This window comes from Periplaneta americana, chromosome 13, assembly GCF_040183065.1.
Source record: "Periplaneta americana isolate PAMFEO1 chromosome 13, P.americana_PAMFEO1_priV1, whole genome shotgun sequence".
Classification (NCBI taxonomy): domain Eukaryota; kingdom Metazoa; phylum Arthropoda; class Insecta; order Blattodea; family Blattidae; genus Periplaneta; species Periplaneta americana.
In genome coordinates this window covers 124,621,016-124,638,397 of record NC_091129.1, presented here as the reverse complement: position 1 = coordinate 124,638,397, position 17,382 = coordinate 124,621,016, and the positions used below count along the sequence as shown (strand labels likewise).

The 17,382-nt window shown below is 38.2% G+C and overlaps 1 protein-coding gene across 3 annotated transcripts in view; it reads left to right on the top strand.

Moving 5' to 3' along the window:
• LOC138712369 (E3 ubiquitin-protein ligase RNF19B-like) overlaps window positions 1-17,382 on the top strand; it is a 365,180-nt gene that overhangs the window by 111,475 nt on the left and 236,323 nt on the right. For all 3 annotated transcript variants that reach the window (XM_069844041.1, XM_069844040.1, XM_069844042.1), the window contains exon 2: window positions 15,995-16,034. The gene's annotated coding sequence lies outside the window, so the exon portion shown is untranslated. The remainder of the gene's footprint in view (window positions 1-15,994; window positions 16,035-17,382) is intronic.

Sequence of the window (17,382 nt, the reverse complement as noted above, 5' to 3'; positions counted from 1 at the left end):
ATTATCCATTAAATTTGTCATGTTAAAGAAACTAAGAATTTTTACATAATGATTTTTAAGTTGGCTTTTTTTGGCTTAACTTTTCTCATGACGTTATTGCGTTGCTGACTGAGAAGCTGGTACCGGTAATAAATTATTACCAGTTTAAATTAATTTAGAACTTGATTACTCCTTAGCTTGGTTTATGCACCTCTCTGTCTGTCTGTCGTCCATCCATCCACCTAACTACCTACCTAACTACCTACTGAATCCACCGGCTTCCATGCCGGATTTTTTATTATCAATTCACAATTCTCATTCAATGCAAGGATATAACCGATTTTGTCAGGCAACACTGGTCGTATAGATCTGTAGCTGCTCTCGACGCCGATTACTGAGAGAGGCCGCGCGGCACGGATAATTTGTTACTTAACTTCGGCGCCCTCATGTCCGTAGCGAGGGGAGGTGGCGTCATTTTTGTTATAGTAAGCATTCGATATTCTGCCATCTTTGTTTCACCACGGATCGTGGAACGGGTGCCCATAATCGATGCGGTAACGATGTATTCTACGATGAAAGCGTGATGGAACGGAGAAAAATTCTCTCCGGCGCCGGGATTTGAACCCGGATTTTCAGCTCTACGTGCTGATGCTTTATCCATTAAGCCACGCCGGATACAACCCCGACGCCGGTCAGAATCGTCTCAGATTAAGCTCCATCTCTTGGGTTCCCTCTAGTGGCCGCCCTCTGCACTACGTCATAGATGTCTATGAACGCAGGACCGAAGTCAATACATGTGTTGAGGTGCACTCGGATGAGTGACTGATTGGCCGGGATCCGACGGTATGGGCGCCGTCTTAAATCACAAAGTGATTTATTACGCATATCATATATATATATATTTTTTTTTGATGTACCGAAGTACATATGATATTTCCATGCAGATATTCTGCGTCATCATATGATGAAAGCGTGATGGAACGGAGAAAAATTCTCTCCGGCGCCGGGATTTGAACCCGGGTTTTCAGCTCTACGTGCTGATGCTTTATCCATTAAGCCACGCCGGATACAACCCCGACGCCGGTCAGAATCGTCTCAGATTAAGCTCCATCTCTTGGGTTCCCTCTAGTGGCCGCCCTCTGCACTACGTCATGCATGTCTATGAACGCAGGACCGAAGTCCATACATGTGTTGAGGGAACCCAAGAGATGGAGCTTAATCTGAGACGATTCTGACCGGCGTCGGGGTTGTATCCGGCGTGGCTTAATGGATAAAGCATCAGCACGTAGAGCTGAAAACCCGGGTTCAAATCCCGGCGCCGGAGAGAATTTTTCTCCGTTCCATCACTCTTTCATCATATGATGACGCAGAATATCTGCATGGAAATATCATATGTACTTCGGTACATCAAAAAAAAAAAAATATATATATATATATATATATATGATATGCGTAATAAATCACTTTGTGATTTAAGACGGCGCCCATACCGTCGGATCCCGGCCAATCAGTCACTCATCCGAGTGCACCTCAACACATGTATGGACTTCGGTCCTGCGTTCATAGACATCCATGACGTAGTGCAGAGGGCGGCCACTAGAGGGAACCCAAGAGATGGAGCTTAATCTGAGACGATTCTGACCGGCGTCGGGGTTGTATCCGGCGTGGCTTAATGGATAAAGCATCAGCACGTAGAGCTGAAAACCCGGGTTCAAATCCCGGCGCCGGAGAGAATTTTTCTCCGTTCCATCACGCTTTCATCATATGATGACGCGGAATATCTGCATGGAAATATCATATGTACTTCGGTACATCAAAATATAGATGTATTCTACGTTCAAAGCATCTTTTTCGATATTCAAAAATTCTTGTAGTGTTAACACATACAACTAACAAGTTGCACATAATAGACATACCCGTAGCTGCATTAATGGTTTAGAAATTTGACGTAGTTTTAAGGAACAAATAAATACACATAATTTATCTAGGGGAGATTTCAACTTCAGACATGGAACTCCCATGAGTGGGATTAGCACAACGATAACACACGGTATAATGACGATGATGTGTCTCAATTAGGTTGCCAACTTTTGGTCCAGGCAAAGTTTTGATCCTGCCCTGGACGTCGAAATGTCCAGGAACTGTGATTTCGTGCTGTTTGGACGAGCTGAATATTCAGTTGGTCGATATGATGGCCTCTGTATCTTTTTTTTTTATTATTGGGTTATTTTACGACGCTGTATCAACATCTAGGTTATTTAGCGTTTGAATGAAATGAAGGTGATGATGCCGGTGAAATGAGTCCGGGGTCCACCACCGAAAGTACCCAGCATTTGCTCGTATTGGGTTGAGGGAAAATCCCGGAAAAAACCTCAACCAGGTAACTTGCCCCGACCGGGATTCGAACCCGGACCACCTGGTTTCGCGGCCAGACGCGCTGACCGTTACTCCACAGGTATGGACCTCTGTATCTTAAGAAGTGTTTATGAATATAATGCTTCTGTGGAACAGTCTGTGGATATGCTGTGAATTACTGAAATTTGTAACATTTATAATGCCAATTCCAGTATCTAATACCTTCTGTGAAAGAATTTTCAGTGAAAATCTGATCAAGACAGACTTGCAAGTGAAGGTTAATTTTGGAATATCATGTTCTGAAATTGTCCAGTTTCTTAAGAACAATCCTTATGTAATATCTGCAGCAAAACGTGAAAAGAAAAACAGGATTAAGAGGAACTGATGATTATTTTTCATTAAAGAGTTAATACTGTCTATCTACTGTTTCAAATTTCCATTGTGCTGTGTTGTGGTTATTAAATATAATTCATGATCAGTATATACACTTCTATGGTTATTTCTATTTAGGCCCAAATGTAAAATTAGAAATATGTCCACGAATCAGCTAACAAAAAGTTGGCATCCTTAGTTTCAATTATTTTAAAAATTCTGTGCGGCCGTTGGTAAGAAAGTTTGAGTAGCTAAATAGAAAGAGATATTTGAGGGAATTTGAAGTCTGGAATGACTGCTAGTTTTATAGCTACAAATCAGTACAACCGAAATCAATCCTGCGAAACGAAATAAATTGAAATGAGGGATGTAAGCCCGCATCTTCGGTTCATTAGATAAGCGATGTTACAACTGACCTATGTACAAATCAGTTTGACAAAGGGAGATCTAGAAAGCAAATTCAAAAATCACTGGATAAATCCTGCTTCTCTTATGCGTTATGAAGCCCCTATTATGTGCAGGATACTCCAACATGCTGGCTGGTAAGAATGTTCACTTTCACATGGACAGTGAGAATGAGGGTGTGACGTATACAGCCCAGATTTTTATTTAGTACCACATTATGACATACGTTCTAAGTACAGTGCACAGGAAAAGTCTGTAAATGAGAAACTAAAATACAGAATGTAGGCACTTCTACATTTGTAACAGTTAACAGCTGTAGGAAATTAATTTTATTACAAACGTTATCTTGTACTGTATACAACGTGGTCACACACAAAAAAATGTGTAGACATGCTCATGTTTTAAAAGTTTATTTAAGACATAACTTCGTTTGTTCAACAATTATGAAATTGTATGTCATTTTGTGACACTTGTTTTATAACGTCTGCAACTTTCAAATTGTATGTCATTTTGTAACAGATTTCAAGTAAGTTTTATTACGTCTGCAATTTACTTCAGTGCGTTGGAATGGAATGGAATTTAACTGAAGGGGGCACGGATGACCCAGCACTGCGACTTATTGAGATCTATTGCGCTAACCCTCGATATGGAATGAGTTGCGTGCCACAGATCCCCTACGCGTAGCGCCCTAACCACATGACTCCCTTAACGACCGGTCTTCGACCGGTCTCTACAGCCGACCATTCGGCAAATTCCCCCAAGGTCCCCCTGTCGGTCCGAGGCGAAACTCCTCCCCCGCGTAGGTCCGCCTCGGGCGCCATTGCAGAAGCCATCCAACATCGCTGAACTACATTCCACGGAGGCCGGTCGAGAGAGTCAGCAGCTTCGGAAGGCCGCCAATTGAGTGATCTGAAAAACCAGAAACGGGATGATGAGGGAGGAAAGGAAGTGGCGAAGATGAGTGGGGTTCCAATCGCTTGGTAAAGTTACCTGATATTCATCCATAGAAGTGAGGGAAAAACCCAGAAGAAACCTCACCCAGGCAACTCGTCCTGACCGGGAATCGAACCCGGGACCGCTCGCTAATCCCTCAGCCACAACGGTGGACACTTCAATGCGCTACTGTTGTCACAGTGTTATTAGAGTTTAGTTTATGGATTCGAGACAAAGTTTAGATTATGGGTGAAACACTCAGAGAACCTACCCCAAGGTTAGTATTTCTCGGTCTGAATTTGGCCGTCTAAGAAATCGACGATACGTTAGTAATCTGTATATAAAGTACCAGCTTCTGAAAGTGCAAAGTATCGTGAAGCTTGTATTCCTTGTATTTCAAGGTTAGGTAGGAAACAGAATGGCAAAATCAGTTACAGTATATCGTCATCATACATGTTTACGGAAATTGTATAACATATTTATCAACAAAGTTCTCGCAGATAGTACGGACGTATAGTGGCGAAACTAATAGTTTTATATGTTATGTTCATAAACAGTCCTGACAGTATTGCTTTGTTATGTCGGCTTAAGCGGTTTAGGCCATAAAAGTATGGGTTAATGTTCATTTTGAATTCAATTGGACACATGGTGGTGCTAATTCTCATGGAACTTGTTTAGTGTCTATGCATGGTGTCTATCTTTAGCTTCCTCGAAATAACAGCGTTGCATGGCTTATGGAACGATAACTAACAGCCCGTTGTAATTTAAGCAACATTTTATGATGTAGTGGATCACTAACTTTAAACATTCGTTCGCTAACTGTAGAATAACTGATTTATTGGTCTTATTCTCTCATGATTGTTCGATTTTGGTAAACAAGTAAGCTGTTAAACTTAGCTAATGTAGTATAATTGTTATAGTATTTTGTTACAGTCTAAATTATGTTAAAAATAGAGGAATTAATTTGAACGAAATGCAGAATGTATTACGCTTTAAGTTTGCTTTCTCACGTGAAATAGATTGACGTCACAAGTATCTATTTTAAAGTACTCAGTATTTGTACACAAAGAAATAAATTATTTTTGGTCGCTTTGTACAACATGTACATGTCTTGCTTCGAAATTTGTAATTGGCATCACACACTTCGGTCGATTATATCTGACTGGTTTATGAGAGGCGTATCAAAGCAGCGGAAGGAGATGACAGCAATATAGCATTCGGTACTTCCCATATCGTCTGCATACATTGATCTCCTCTCGTAGAATAGAAACATGGGTACAGGAATCCGCAAGATGTCATACCGAAGTATGCATTTCCGCAAGATTCGATGATTGATGGAAGGAACATTAATTTCTCCAGGGTCCTCTTGAGACGTCTTCAAGTTCAAAAGTATTTCCAAAGAAAACTTCTCTTCTCATGCAAAATACAAGGATGATGGGAGGAGTGAGAACTGAAGATACGTCTGTGTTCTTTGGTACAGAATTTTTACAAACATTTCCGATACTATTGAGTTTGAAGTCTTTATCTTTCCAGAAGCCACAAGTTACGCTGGTCGTACTCTGTGGTCTATCGGTTACCTTTTTATAGACATCAGATCCGAGTTTATTCGAGGTTTCAAACCCAATCGAGAATTTTTTATATTAATGGATATTAAATCATGAGCACGTCTTCCTATGTAGGCAGTAAAATGGGAGTTCTGTGTCGTATATATAGGCACATAATAGAATTCTGTCCCTGATAAAAACTAAGCGCCCCAGATAAAATTTGGCGACCCGCGCATTTTTAATTTCGACTGTAAATAGTTTCTGCAGTTGGAAAGTCGTTAAATAAACTTCTACTTTTGCTACTACTACCACCACCACCACCACCAAATACGATAAGGGACTTCAAATTTGACTACCTATTCGAATTTATTATAGATTAAAGGAATCGAAATGAAAATTGAATATTATAATTCGTCATTGTAAATGCATTTTTAGCCAGCCATTCTCAAAAGTGCGAGATCTTTTAACGCTAGGCAGGCGTGTTGACTGTTATACGGTTGCGTGCTATAAGTACTTTTAACGCAAATTTTAAAAGTATTTTTAGCATTGACTTTCAGCTGTTCGCGCCGATTGCGAATAAATTATTTATTTTCCCACCAGATGTTATATAACAGCAAGCATAACTGATCAGTTGAGCGGTTCAAACAATGGTAGGTCTGCTTTTAAAGATTCTTATAAACGGCTAAGAAACGTACACAAATTAAATAAATTGTTTCAGAAAGTATTTTATTGATAATTTCATATATAAGAATTAAATGTAATTATACAAAAATTGTGTATCACCCTGGTTTGAACCGGCATATTGGAGTTGCCATGGGAATTTTCTCTGTACCAGCAGTGAAGTACGGCTGTCTAAAAAAATAATGTACGACACACATGTTAAAATGATTTGATTTTACTCATAGAGTTGTTTCATTCGGCCTCCGGCTTCGTTTCGCAAACTGTACCTATTCACAATATAAAATGGAACCGCCACGGCGGTCTAGTGGCTAGAGCGCTAGACTTATAATCCTCCCAGATTTCTCCAGAAGCTTCGGTTCTCTTGTGGTATCCCAACAAATCTCCATAATCATCTCACCTCGGGTGTAGTGTAGACCAGCCTCCTATGGCGCACCGACTGTCGGTAAAGTAGTGTACATAACTGGTTTCATGTGGGTGAATGACGTAAGTCAAGTAACCACCATTGGTAAAAAATAAATAAAATGTCATTTAGCACTGTATGGTATATAACTACTGTTATAGTGAAGCATTATTGATTAATTTCTCCACAATGATCATTTAGGAGGGTCAAGATTAAAGTCAAAGGGATTGAGCGTTGTCATATACGAACAGGAAGGCTATAATAAAACATTTTGTGTCATGTGGAGTGTAAGTTTTTAGAACTTAATTTCATGCTATTTTATAGTTTTTAGTTTTTCTCTATGGCTATACTAATACTTAGTACAACATAGTAACAAATATTCAGAAAAATAGTTTGCGGTTTCCAACCATGTGTTTTGAGATTTAGTCCACACCTGTGGAGTAACGGTCAGCGCGTCTGGCTGCGAAACCAGGTGGCCCGGGTTCGAATCCCGGTCGGGGCAAGTTACCTGGTTGATGTTTTTTCCGGGGTTTTCCCCTCAACCCAATACGAGCAAATGCTGGGTAACTTTCGGTGCTGGACCCTGGACTCATTTCGCCGGCATTATCACCTTCATATCATTCAGACGCTAAATAACCTAGATGTTGATACAGCGTCGTAAAATAACCCAATAAAATAAAAAAAAAGTTTTGGGATTTATTATCTCCGGTATATCGGAACTACTCGCATATTCCGTCATCGTTAGGGTCGTATATGTAAATCGAAATCTGTAGGGTCGCTTTCTCTGGTGGACGGTTATCTTCTCTCGTCCAAACAACTCTTCCAGTAGGCTTACATTCGTTACGAACATTAAAGAAGTACTCGTAGGCAGTCCTTCAGGTTGCATAACTCCAATGATGGTGAAATCTGTAAGTACTTCACGTGTGTTAGAGATACAGCGACATCATTTTATTTTTACTTCAATTTTTATTATACCTGAGTTTTTGAATGTACTTCACTCCCACCCTTTCTACTAATGAAGTTAAACCGTTCTCCACATAGATCCAAGACCGCATATACAGCCATAGTAGCCTTACGGTCATAGTAAACAGTACGTTCCAAAAATATGTTCGCGTTTTCCAGTGACGAAAGAGCTTTCAGTACTGAATCATTTTCGCACAGGTACTGTCGTCCATTTGCCTACATCGTATCCCGGTTTCCCCCACCAGCTTTTATTCGCCAGCTAGTGGCTGGGCTGTCTTAGTTCTTTTCTGAGAACATTAATTTCTGTTAGGAATTGGGCGTCTACGTAATAGTATACAACTGTTTAAAATAACTTAAATAAAAGGGCCTCGTTAAGTAATTAACTGTCACGCGATTTCCTCCCTTTCTACGACCCTACGACATAACCACTTGGATGGACAGTAGATAGTATGTCTGAGTAATTTTATTTTTTTCAGATCGGGCAGAAGTGAAGATTGAATTTACAGTACGTAAGGTACTCTTTTATAGAGTAGGTACAGAATCATTTCAACATGAGTTACTAGTACGAAGAACGAAACTGGTAATTGGGATTAGGTACAATAGTCTATAGTGCGATAATATGCACGTTAGAACTGAAGCCTGTATCGAAATGAACGGCCACCATTTTCAAAAATGTGTTTAAATATCCATATTACGATTATTTTTCAATTTAACTTCATTCTCTATATTGTACGCTAATATGCTGTAGACAGTATGATATACACTGCATAATGAATATGTCCACATGGACAGCTCAGTTCGTGAGTAAAAACACTCATTGTTAATACTGTACTGTATTTTGATTAAACAAAAACCTAATGAAAATGATCAAACTCAAAAGCACAATATTTCCTAGTTTACGTAAATGAATGAACTACTTTTCTTCCCTCCCATACCTAGTAAAGTGATTTGTTTGTATATTACGCCAGTATCATCGAACTCCAGTCGTGGAAGGGGGTAGCAAACGGCGTTGATCCAGAGGTATAGGCAAGTTAATATTAAAAATGTTAGTAAAAATAAAATGATGTCCCTGTATTAGGCTAAGTAGCTAAGTCTTAACACACGGTAGGAAACCATGAATTCTTCTACTGAAAATAACCGCAGTGATTGCCTAAAATCTAGACTTTGAAATATTTTTCTCTGATATGCTTGCCAAATGAGAAAGGACCGAGTAGATAATACGGGCATGTAACTTAATAACGTGAAAATAAAATTATTAATATTTAATATAGTGGACAACCCCATATCTGGATTTCATTGTGTTCTTTGTGTATAGGAAGCCCCATTCACGTTGGTATGAATTAATTCATGTATGTAAGATACATATGTAAAAATTTATTGTAACATTTTGTTTTGTTCGAATTCTAATGCAGTACAGTTCCGATTAAGTCATGCTCTTCCTTTTATCTAGAACAGTCTGCTGCGGTCAGCCTCCATTCTTATCACAGGATGCTTCATGGTTATAACAGCGTGTTGATATCCCCATGTATTGTTTAGAGAATCTCATTGTACTCCATTTATTTCGCGGAAAACATGCTCGAACGTAACTACTATCAGCGTGTGACTTCATGACTTTACAGAGCTGCCAAATTACATTTAATGTCATTGATAACTTGTACTCTGTTAAAATTATTATCATCCACTATAAAAATAGTTCATAAAACCTACATTAAAGGTAATAGAGCTCCCAATTCCTCTGACTGAGGTTCTGGTTGGTACGTACATCTATTATCAGGCAATAGGTCTACATCTCATTTGACGATGTGTTAGAGGAAGAACAATATTGTTTGTATGCATCTGAAGTCTGACTAGTGTATAAGTAGTATGTAGCTAGTCGGCGATGTATGCAATGGAAGGGATAATGAACTGGCCATCCACTCCATTATAACCTTGCTTAGTTACCTCATGAGTGATGCCTTATTGGTGCCACTTAAGAGGTTCAAACGTCTTCGGACAGTTAAGGGGAGAGGATGGTATTTTTTGGTGAAAAATGAGTAAATTAAAAAAAAAGTTATTTAAAATACTCTCTGATATGTTTGGAATGCATAGCATAACATTTTGTGGGTATTTGTGCCCTTATCGGATGTTGAGTCGCCATTTTTAAACTTCCTGCGCTATGGAATTTTAAATTACTCGCCCACTTTTATTGTCGTTTCCGGTAAATTGAATTTGCAAGAAAAAAATCTTTAAAATACTCTTTGATATGTGTGGAATGCATTGCATAACATTTTGTGGGTGTTTGTGCCCTTATCGGATGTTGAGACGTCATTTTTAAACTTCCTGCGCTATGGATTTTTAAATCACACGCCCACTTTTATCAGTTTCCAGTAACTTCATTTTTTTTTTTTTTACTACATTGCCAGGCAAAAATGGATATATTTTCTGAACTATTAAAGATACATGCATGAAATTTAGAACACATTCTTTGGACTATTAGGAAAAGTTTCTCTCTAACAGAATTTTGTTAATTGATTTCATTTTACAAATACGTCCGTTTGTTTGCAAGAAAGGAAATCAGAAAATTGTTATTAAATTTTAATTGTTTATTTTACAAACGTAGGGACTAATATAAAAATTCTGTTACAGACAGTTTGTAGAACATGCTTTTGCAAATACATTGCAAAAAAAGTTTGAATCTATCTTTAAAAACGGTTTAGATATATCGGTTTTAGTACAATCCTGCATTGGGTATATATATATTTTTTTTTTCAAATTTGGGCCCCCAAATATTTTTTTTTTTTTTTCAAAATATTATATTTGGTTGAGTTCCTACAGCTATGAGATCTCTGCATACAAAAAATTAATATTTTACACCAAATAGGAAAAAAGTTTTAAAAAATACCATCCTCTCCCCTTAACTAAACAACACCAGAGCTCCCAAAAACCTCGAGGAAATGTAGTAGGTTTATCGTGCATATGTAGATGAAGAGATCGTGGTCAGGTGGTGTACATTCACGTGGAGTCGGTCTGGGTAGCGTAGTTGGTATAGCGCGGTCTTCTATGCTCGAGGTTGTGGGTTCGATTCCGGCCCAGGTCGATGGCATTTAAGTGTGTTTAAATGTGACAGGCTCGTGTCAGTAGATCTTCCTCTTACTTCCATCAGGTTGCAGCGGTGGCTCAGAGCGTAGACAAGAGAGTGATAATGAAGAGGTCCAGAGTTCGAGCTTCGTTTATATAGCCCTACTTATCTATATTACTACTATTTTACTCTTTTTATTGCCCATTGTAGCTTACGAACATGCATAAACTTAACAAAATAAATGTATTCATTTTTCCCTTAAAATGGTGCATTATTGTGAGTGTTGCTATCAAATTTCTTCTTTTTTTTAATTTGTTATTTAACGACGCTATGTCAACTACTGGGTTATTTAGAGTTAGTGGAATTGGTGTTAGTGAGATGAGGCCGAGGATTGGGTACATTGTTATCTGACATTCGCGTTAGTTGGGGAAAACCTCGGAAAAAATAAAACTAGATAATCAGCTCAAGCTGGAATCGAACCCACTATCGAGCGCAGCTCTGGATGAGTGGTCAAATGCGTTACCGCCTCAGCTACGTCTAGGCCTACAGAAATTTGTTATTCTGTATTACATATAGGCCATGAGGATCATGAAGGGCTCACTCAATACCATTTTTCTCTGCTCAGAGAAATGCCTGTGTTGGACAGCGACTACATTTTAGTTGCTTTTATGGTTAAGACGAAAAAAATAATAAGATGCTGTCATTTTTCGTGGTAGTGATGACTACTTTTAGCACTCAGTGAAAGTTTGATGGTTTAGGAGGCAAATACTAGTAACGTTGAGTCGGTGTCATCACAGTAACACGCTACAGTACTAAGGGATAGGCCTATAAGTGTTATTTCTCTTCTTTAGTTATTTTAAATATAGGAGATATATGTTCAAAAATAAGTTACAGCGTTAATTAAAATGTAGATTAACAAGGTAAGTACCATGTTGGTCGTTGAATCCGAGGTTCGCGGTTTCAAACCCGTCTTGAGGTCGATGGATTTTAAGGAGCGAGAAAATTCTTTACATGACGTCCTGCAGGAGAGAAGGAAAGCGGTGGGTCCCATGTCGTAGATTTATGACACGTAAAATAATCTGACCTTGATAGACGGTTCCCTGCAAAATTCGTCGGTCATTTCTCATCTATTTAAGTTACAACGCTGAATAACCTCTGCAATTGAAATCGTTAAATAAAATACTACTGCAACATGGTAAGAAAGAACAAGCTGGAAAAGCTGGGCCTCTTGAGTTACCAGTCTCGTTCTATTCTTTGGACTAGGCGCTTGGTGGTTACCTTACTAGCCGTTGGATTCGAGGTTAGCAGTTTCAAACTCGGCCGAGGGCGATACATTTTCAAGGGCGATGAAGTTCTTAGCATATTCTCATTCGGGTGGGGAGTAAATCTGCGAGTCTCATGTAGTATCTTTACGGCACGAAAAAAATATATATAAAATAAGTACCTGATATAGGGCCCCAGGCAAAATTTATCGGCAATTTCTTGCCCACGTTGAATGTGGACTCTGAAAAACCTTTCTAGCTGTTAAAGCATTGTTCATCGACCACTTACTGACGGCAGTAAAAGGAAGATGCGAAGAAAACGGCAAGCTGCATCTTTAGCTTCCAGTAACTCCAGTATTTTTAAGCTCTGTATATTAAGAATTTCATTCAAAGTAGCATCTTCAGAAGCTGTTACACTAGAAGCGCATCCTCTTGTCAGCTGACCGCTTCTCGCCAGAGTTAATTTCTGTAGGATTCTGTTTGGCATTTAGTGAGCACAGAGGTTATGGACAGTTATTTTTTTTTTCAGAATTTTTCTTCTGTTTTCTCCGCCATTCTTCTGTAAGAATTTACCATTATCGCCGTAAATTTAATAAAGGACACTTTAATTGAAACAGTTTGGTGGAACCATTTTCTTCCAGTTCTTCTGTTCGTAAAAGTTTCAGAATAATAATTAAAAGGGTGATGCAATGTTGTGTGTGTACTGTATATCGCCCCTGTTATGTAAAAAGGGTCCAAGTGGTTTTTCTAAAAAAAAAAAATAGATTACTAAAACTATTAGTAAACTTTAAAATATGAAAGACGTCATTGTTGCAACTAAGAATAGTTGTTATTTTGTATTATGTGAGTTTGATAGCTCAAATGGTTCATTAGCAGTATTGAAAGAAGTTGCTTGTACTGTAAAATTAATGCTTTGTTGGTTGTCCCTTTTTTATATGTCTGTATAGGCTTTCAGACAACCTACATTTTTTTTTTTTCCAATGAAGTTGTTTTGATACTTAATGTGTGCTGTTACAGATGTTGTACAATCATAACGCGCGAAATACTCTTAAAGTGTCCTTGAACGTGCTTGTCTTATTCATTCACCGATTGGTAGGGAATTTATCTTATTAAGGATATGCTAATTCGAAAGCATTTCATAATGATGACTGACACAATCTTAGTATTAGTTAAACGTACAGAGTCGACTTGGCTTTTTTTTTTCAGTTCTATGCAACCGCGCATTTGTAGCATGCCCTCGAAATTGCAGTGCTTGTTTTTAGGAAATTTTAACGCAAGACTAGGTGTGAAACTAATATATCTGTAGGGTGCGTCATCTCTGCTTTTCTTACCGAAAATAGAAAAAAACTGCATTTAATTTAATGCTCAACTAGCATCAGCACTACTTGATATTAGACACTTTTTTCATTGTTGAAAAATATGAATGGAAACACCTATGATAAGTAGGTTATGCTAATAAATATTTATAACGTGTTAGGAGTTCTCTGGGACGAAATCGATGATTTGCCACATCATTTTGTTATTGATCACTGGGCGATCAAGATGTGGATGTTCAGATCTATGAAAAGATACGGTGACCAGAAACCAGCAATCAACATTTCTTTACGTGTGCGTTTATAGAGTAATCGTTTTTGGGAATTCACCGCGATAGCTTCACATGTGACTCATCCTATATTATGTGCATGTGTGTGTTTGTGTGTAAAGCCTTAGATCATAATTGTATACCCAGATTGCTGGGCGTTATTGGCTTTGACGGTAACAACTTTTGTCAGGTTTAGTATGCTGCCATCTAGTTGTTACATAAAGAGTCACATCATAACTCCCATTTGAATTGCATGAACGACTGTACTGCCATCTCGTGTTCGTTTACGGCGGACGGGTGGCGATCCTGGCGGTTGTTCTCTTAAAAGTGCTACCGATTTTAACATAGGGATGAGCAATCTGTTATATGATATGGGGTAAAGCATACTGTTTAAAATATAATGAATCCCATTTTTTCACATATTGAGAAATACATTTTTTGTCATATAAACATATAGCCGATACTGCATTATTATCAAGATATGGCAACATTGCCTTATTTCAAAACTAGTCTACCAGTATTACTCGTGGCTAAAATTGAACAAACAGTCGGTGTTGTTTTGTGGTTGAAAAGAGATGTATTCATAGTTGGCCATGTCTTGTAGTTATGGTGATGTCTTGTTGATTCATAATGTTGGGTATCGAGATTAGTGTTATTTTTACTTTCCTGAATTGCATAACATAACAGTTGGCACTAATACAGAAGGGAATACATCACCATAACTACAAGACATGGCCAACTCTGAATACACCTCTTTTTAATCAGAAAACAACACCGACTATTAGTTCCGATTTTAGCCACGGGTAATTGGTATACTAGTTTCTAAATAACGCAATGTTGCCGTATCTTGACAACAATACAGTATCTGCTATACGTTTATATGACAAAATATATATTGGTTTGGTGTATAAAATACTCTGCAATACTTTATAGTACATAATTACGACTCACTCTGTATAAATGTTACAAGTGGAGGGATTACGATCTTAGTGCATATAGACTTCCGTCCGCCCTTACGTAACCGAAAGTCAAAAGAAGCCTTCGAATCTCGTGTTACAAAAATGGGTGTAGCTCTGAGACAGTTGTAAGTCGTCGGAGGTGAAGTATTTTGGAAGTGAGTATTATTTCCAGATCGCAGTACTCTCATAACAGCGTGTCACATTACTTCCAGATTGCCTGGCTTTGCCGTATGTGATTGCGATGATCTGGATATTCAGCGTCCAGACTGCAGAGCCGAACATTATAATTTTATTGCTGATAGTGTGCTGTTTATATTAAAGTGCCCATCAAATATGCAGCGACGTAGTAATTCTGCTATCAGAAATAACTACTATTGGAACATTATATAAGGTAATTGTACTCGTAAGTAGGCCTAGATTGGTGAAAGTCTGAGCACAGTTCTTTTAAACTTTCTTGTTCCTTGCCTCTCGCGAACCTGCCCGTGGCAATATAAATACATCAATACAGCATCACTTGCAGATCGCAGCCAGTGTAGAAGGAATGCAGGTCACATGGTGCTAGAGTAGCGAAAAGAGGGAAGGGGTAGAGAATGGACAGAATAATTTTCTCTTTCAGAACATATTGAATGGAAATACTGCACAGAAATTTATGTGTGAAGTAAATCTAGCGTCAGTGTTTTCCTTTTAAGTAAGGGTATAAGCTACATTTGTCGCCATAAACTAAACTTCTTACTGTTTTGTATATTTATTTCTACCATGCACTTCATTCCACAGAGTCTTAGAGTTGATAATGTAACCTTCGACAACTTCTGACTCAAATTCCTCTAAAAATTTGCACACCAATAAAAATGCTCTAAGGAAAAATTGACCTACAGAAACCTAGCTGCTGATAAAAACTGTAAGACACAAAAAATGGTTTTAAAAATAGCATAAAATGTTCGAATCTAGTGATACTTCAGTAACCATTCTAGCTAAGTCACATATTTTTTTTTCTTTCGGAGGAGAGCCCGTAAGCAAGCACCACAGCCTTAGGCTTATTGTACTACCTCCTTTATTGGAATGATTTATGAAGTCCTTAGGACGGATCATCAAGCACGTGATTCACTGTGTGGTGCCATCTTATCGATTCAGCCACAGCATCCAGGTCTGACGGAATTCAACTCAACAGGAACGCCCCTCCACTTCCCTGTGATGTTCCTCTGCAGCCTCTTCTGATCGTTGGCATCTGTTCGCATTTCACGTGCATGACTCTGCTGCATCCTTAACCAGAGGGATCGCAGGGAGCCAGTTAACAACAATAGCCCTATATAATGCCTTCATTTCACATTCGTCAGTAAGGACGGCATCGCGAGCCCTACTAAAATTCTGCGTTTGTGTTGTGTAGTGTGAAATCAAATAGTGTGTGTGTTCTGAAATTCAGTTGTGTGCTTAGGATTTGTTGTGAGTGTGCTTTTGTGTATCTGTATATACTTGTGTACTTACATAAGCGTTTTTGTTACAGAACGAGCTGTCATTCCAGTTATAAAGGGCTGTTGATTAAGGTAAGTCAGTTTTCATATCAGTGTTATTAATGCACTACAGTACTGTAGTATCACTTGAATATAACAAACAAATATGTAAATATGTAGCATTGTTACGTAAAATAATATTATTTCGTTGCAACGAGAGTTGAATTTTCTTTCCTTTTGAAACGAATCTCATATCTGTGAGCTATTAAATGCTACAGTGACTGGGATTTTTTACGCACAATTAAAAAGAAATTGAGACGTTGACATTGATTGTAATTATCTCTAACTGCGACGTATGGAAGTGATAAAAAGCCACTTTCATTATCTTGGAATGCGTGACCAGTGACGTTGAGATGTTGGAAGACGTGTCAGCATGTTAATGAAGTTGTATTACGTCTGTTAAGAGATATGACTCTTTGTATAAGGGCGGGTTGTTCAAATTAGTTTATTGTACGAAATGTAACTGTACTTTCTTTGGCGCACTGTATTACTGGAGAGCCTATTTGTCGGGAACTTAACGGGACATTCGAAAACGACAATGCTTGCTTTTGCCGGAAACAAAGGAAAGCTGTCGTTATGAAGTTACTCTTTTGCTTCGGTCAAGAAATTGCCTTTACAATGAGAAATGTGCCTTAAATTAATATATATATATATATATATATATATATATATATATATATATAAAATATATTTTTAAATCCTTGATAAGGTAAGAAGTACGTGGTTGAATCAGTATATCTCTGCATTGTACATGATAATTTTAGTTCTACTAACATTTACCATATTAGCCATTAAATCAGAGGTTCTTTGCTTCAAGCCCGGCCGAAAACAATGGATTTGGAAGAGCGATTAAATCCTTTAGCATGGCTTCCTCCGAGAAGAAAATAAAGCTGGAAGGCACATGTCTTAGATTTACAGTACGTAGAGAACCTCATCCCCGATACAGGGCTCCAGGCAAAATTTGTGGGTCATTTCTGGCCCACGTTTAATTTCGACGCTTAATAACCACTGCAGTCAAAAAAGTCGTTAAATGAAATACTACAATTACTACCACTACCATGAGGCACCTAAAAATGAATCGGTTATTGTTGAAAGGAACTAAGCCCACTTTTTAAAGTTTTGAGATAATCGAAAAATACAAAACAGTATTTTTCGATTATCTCAAAACTTTGAAAACTGGACTTAGTTCCTATCAACAATAACCGATTGAAATGTAGATCTACTATGTGACGTCAAATTAATTACACGTTCGGCTTTGTGCAGACATAGCAGTGTTACAAACTCGATTCTTAAAAGCCCACTAAGATACAATGCAGGAACCGCTAAATTGCTATATTGTCAATGTAAAAATAAGATTAGTTTACTGTTGTGAGTGTTAAAA